Here is a 5426-nt window from a genome sequence, read left to right on the forward strand (position 1 = left end):
CAGGCTGTCAATAAACTTACGTGGAATAAAGAAATCTTTTCTTAGAATTGGCGCTGTAACTCGCGGTTTCAGATATCAATCGGTGCAGGTTATTTACGCTGCAAAAAATGTGCCGGAGGTGAACCTTGCTTCAGCCTTTAAGCCAAACATTATTTCATGTCTTCAACACGTGGCGCCTAGGGCTTCGGGTAAATTGGGAATATTTGGGGTGGGGATGGGGGAAATAAATGCCTCATATCTGGGGACTGCCTTCGCCCGCCCCCACACCCGGTTACGGCTGAGTACACAAGAGGTCCAGGGGCGTGCGTGACGGCAATGCCGCGGGAGCGCGGGTGTCCTGGTTCCGGGGTGACCTCTGTCCCAGGACCTCAGGAGCCCACGCCACCCACAGCGCGCGGGGACCCGGGAGGGCACAGAGCTAAAAGGGCACTAGAGGCTGCCGCCCGCCCAAGGACTTTGGACGCCAGTGCCCCTCCTAATCTCTCTGAGGAGCTGGCGGGGTCGGAGCTGCATGTGCCCCCTCGCGCAGGACTCTAGACTGGAGCCTCTTCACCTGGGCTCGGGGCGACCCCTGCAGGCCTAGCAAGAGCGACGCATCAGGCACACAGGCGGACACACCATCATACACGCCACACACGCCACACACCTCCACACAGCCCTCCCAATTGCGCACAGCCCCATGGACGCAGCTCAGTATACGCACGTTTATCCATTCAACAAACTTTCCAAACATATAGTCTGGGTCCTCTCCATGCAATCATTCACTCCTTGTACCGCCCCCTCTCCCCCGTGGACTTGGTTGACTTCCCAGGCCCAGCTGTCCCCTCCCCTGCTCCAATGGCTACAGCGCCCTCCATTCAAGATCTCCTACCCACACTTGTTTCCAAAAAGGCTGTATTCGTCTGCAATCCCACCAGCAGCGTAGAAGTGTTCCCTTCTCTCCACATCTGCGCCAACATCTGCAGTTTGGGGATTTTGTGATTAGGCTAATCTTACTGGAGGTAGGTAAGATCTCAAAGTGGTTTTGATTTTTGCATTTCTCTGATGATTAAGGACAATGAGCATTTTTTCACGTTTGATGGCCATTCGCTTGTCATCTTCAGACAATTTTCTGTTCAAGTCTCTTGCCCACAAAGAAATGGGGTTGTTTGTTCTTTTCTTATTGATTAATTTGAGTTCTATGTAGAGTCTAGTTATCAGACTTATGTCAGAATCATAACCTGCAAAAATCTTCTCCCATTCTGAAGGCTGTCTGTTTGCCTTACTTGCAGTGCCCATATCTGTGCAGAAGCTTTTTAGCTTGCTCAGATCCCAGTAATGTATGTATTTTTGGTGTTGCTTCAGTTGCAAAAGGGGTCCTCCTCGTAAAATATTTTCCCAGGCCAATATCTTCAAGCGTTTTCCCTGCACTCTCTTCTAGTATTTTTATAGTTTCATATCTTAAGTTTAAATCTTTTATCCAGTGAGAATCAATTTTTGTTAGTGGCGAAAGGTGAGGATCCAGTTTCAATCTTCTATAGGTCACTAGCCATTTCTCCCAGCACCATTTGTTAAAAAGGGAATCTAAAAGTTGACCTACCAGTTGATCCTGCAATTCCATTACTAGGTATCTACTCCAATGAGCAAATATCATTTACAACAAAGACATTTGCACCAGAATGTTTATTGTAGCCCAATTCATAATTGCCAAGTCGTGGATGCAGCCCAAACGCCCATCAACCCATTTGTTTGAATGGATTAACAAATTGTGGTATATGTATACCAGTGAATACTATGCAGCCTTTAAAAAGATGGAGACTTGCTCTTCCCTTTTGCGGCTATCGCCAGAGAGGCAGCAGCCAAAATGAAGTTCAATCCCTTTGTGACTTCGGACCAAAGCAAGAACTGCAACAGACATTTCAATGCACCTTCCCACATCTGCAGGAAGATTGTGTCTTCCCCCTCTTTCCAAAGAGCTGAGACAGAAGTACAATGTTCGATCCATGCCCATTCAAAAGGATGATGAAGTTCAGGTTGTCTGGGGGCATTATAAAGCTCAGCAGATTGGCAAAGTAGTCCAGGTTTACAGGAAGAAATACGTCATCTACATTGAGTGGGCGCAGTGGGAAAAGGCTAATGGCACAACTATCCATGTGGGCATTCACCCCAGCAAGGTGGTTATGACTAGGCTTAAACTGGACAAAGACTGCAAAAAGATCCTTGAATGAAAAGCCAAATCTCACCAAGTAAGAAAGGAAAAGGGCAAGTACAAGGAAGAAACAATTGAGAAGATGCAGGAATAAAATAATCTTATATGCAACTTTCATTAAACTGCTAAAATGAAAAAAAAAAAAGATGGAGACTTTACATCTTTTATGTTTACCTGGATGGAGCTGAAACATATCCTCCTTAGTAAAGTATCTCAAGAATGGAAAAAAGGCTCAGTGCCCATAGCACAGTGGTTATGGAGCCAGCCACGTACACTGAGGCTGGTGGGTTTGAATCTAGCCTGGGCCAGCTCAACACCAATGACAACTGCAACAAAAAATAGCTGGGCATTGTGGCAGGTGCCTGTAGTCCCGGCTACTTGAGAGACTGAGGCAAGAGAATCGCTTAAGCCCAAGAGTTTGAGGTTGCTGTGAGCCACGGCACTCTACCAAGGGCAACATAGTAAGACTCTGTCTCAAAAAAAAAAAAAAAAGGGAAAAAAAGAGCATCCAGTGTACTCAGTACTATTATGAAACTATTATTTAATTACCTACACATCCATACAAATGATAAAACACAAATATAGTCCAGAAAGAAAGAGGAGAGAGGGCAAGGAGAGGGTGAGTGGAGGAAGGGTATTTGGCAGGCTCTCACCTAATGTGCACAATGCAAGGGTGCATTTCAAAACAACTAAGAGTATATTACAAATGTCTTACCGCAAAAAAATAAGTGAGGTGATGCTTTTGTTAATCAATTTGATTTAAGCATTCCACATTGTATATCAAATTATCACATTGTATCCCATAAATGTATGCAGTTATGCTTTAATAAAAATTAAGTTAAAAAATAAAAGTATGAGTAATTAGAAAAAAAATCTTCTACCCAGCTTTTCACAAAGTGGAAGATGAAAAAGGAAGCTCCTGCCCCTTCCAAAGCCAAAGCCAAAGCCAAAGCAAAGGCATTAAAGGCCAAGAAGACAGTGCTAAAAGACATCCACGGACACAAAAATCCATACATCACCCAACTTCTGGCAACTGAAGATACTCAGCTCCAGAGGCAACCCAAATATCCTCAAAATAGTGCCCCCAAGAGAAACAAGCTTAACCACTATGCCATCATAAAGTTTCCCAGACCACCAAGTTTGCCATGAAGGAGACAGAAAACAACAACACAATTGTGTTCATTGTGGATATCAAAGCCAATTAGCTCCAGATCAAACAGGCTGTGAAGAAGCACTATGACAGGGCTGGGTGTGGTGGCTCATGCCTATAATCCTAGAACTCTGGGAGGCTGAGGCAGATGGATTGACTGAGCTCACAGATTGGAAACCAGCTGGGGCAAGAGCGAGACCCCCTCTCTAAAACTAGCCAAGCATTGTGGCAGGAGCCTGTAGTCCCCGCTACTTTGGAGGCTGAGGTAAGAGAATCACTTGAACCCAGGTGTTAGAGGTTGCTGTGAGCTATGACATCGTAGCACTCGACTGAGGGCAACAAAGTGAGACTCTATCTTCAAAAAAAGAAAAGAAGCAGCAGCTCTATGACATCTATGTGGCCAAGGTCAACACCCTGATGAGGCCTGATGGAAAGAAGGCATATGTTTGACTGGCTACCAATTACAATGCTGTGGATGTTCCAAAAAATATTGGGATTATCTAAACCACATCCAGCTGGCTAATTCTAAATATGTAACTTTTCACCATTAAAAAAAAAAAAAAATCAAGATCTCCTAGTCCAGGGGCAGGGATGTGCCAGACTAGGGAGGGAGGATAGGGGTAGGTTGGACTGAGCTGGGCTGAGCTACCCTGAGCTGGGACAAGGCTTCCCAGGGGTCACACTGAACCAGGAGCCCTACAAATGTGACTTGGCTGAGAAGAGGGTACAGGAGGTGAACCACAAACTACCTCCTTGACCTCCTGGCCCCCACACCAGCCTCCACCCCCAATGGCTTGTCTAAACCAGTGACTGGAGGGTTGGTGTCTTCAATCCTCCAATAAAGGGGCCTGTATTCTTTCCCATTTGCCATGATAATACACCTTCAAAACACCCTGGCTGCCCCCTCCTTCCCTGCTTTTTCTCACCTTCCTGACCTATTAATGTTGGTGAGCCCCGTGACTTAGAACTTGGGCCTCTTCTATCTACACTCACTCTCTGGGTGATCTTGTCTTATGGCTTTAAATACTATCCATAGTCTCCCAAATTTGTGTCTTCCACTAGAATCTCTTCCCTGAACTCCAAACTCACACCAACTACCTACTTAATATGTCCGTTTACACGCCCAACATGAAGCTTCAACTTAAGTCAATACCAAAATCTTTATCTCCCCACAAACCCACTCCTCTGCAGTCATCCACATCTTAGTAAACATAATTCAGCCGTCAAGTTGGGCAAGCCAAAAAACCCTGCAGTATTCCTGCTTCTTTCTTTCTCTCATATCCTATGCTGAACTTCTCATTGAAGCCTCTAGGTGCTATATAGTTTCCAGAATCCGACCCCTTTTCACCAGCTCTAAGCACAATCATCTCCTCCCTGGATTATTGCAATAGACTCCACCCTGGTCTCCCCACTTCCATTGTGGCACCACTTGGGTCTATTCTCCACTCAGTAGCTAGACAGAGCCTTTTAAAACTTAAGTCAGATCATCTCACACCTCTGTTCAAAACCCTCCAATGGCACCCAGCTAATTCAGTAAAATGCAAACCCTGCGATGGGCCTACTACAAAGCCCTGCTCTATCTGGTCCCTGTTATTATCCAACTATATCTTCTACTATTTTCCCCTTTTGGCCTCCTTGCTATTCCTCAAACACACCCTTGCCTCCAGACCTTTGCCCTTGCCGTTTCCTCTACCTAGAACTTCTTCCCTAGATCTCTGCATGGCTTTCTCCACCTTCAGGCCAGCTTTCCACTCAAATGTTATTATTAAAGTTTTCTCTGAATGACTTATTTAAAATTTCTCCCCCAATACTCCCTATCCCTCTTGCCTTCTTTATTTTCCTTCATAGCACCTATTGCCATCTGACATAGTACACACTTTTCTTGTTTGCTCACTGTCTGTCTCCTTCACTAGAATAGAAACTCTGCAAGAGCAGAAGCATGTATTTCTTTTGTTTGCTGCTGTAACGCAGTGCCAAGAACAGTGCCTGCACATAGGAGGCTCTCAAGAAATATTTTTGGGTGAATGTGGTACAGATGCTTTGTTTATTATTTTTCATTATTTCACTCTTTCCTGCTCTCGGCATCTT

The 5426-nt window shown here is 45.1% G+C and overlaps 1 pseudogene; it reads left to right on the plus strand.

Annotated features, from left to right (window-relative positions):
* Positions 1-1843: 1843 nt before the first annotated feature.
* On the plus strand, positions 1844-2302 carry LOC128570664 (60S ribosomal protein L26-like; annotated as a pseudogene).
* Positions 2303-5426: the final 3124 nt, after the last annotated feature.

Source organism: Nycticebus coucang, chromosome 2, assembly GCF_027406575.1.
Source record: "Nycticebus coucang isolate mNycCou1 chromosome 2, mNycCou1.pri, whole genome shotgun sequence".
NCBI lineage: Eukaryota > Metazoa > Chordata > Mammalia > Primates > Lorisidae > Nycticebus > Nycticebus coucang.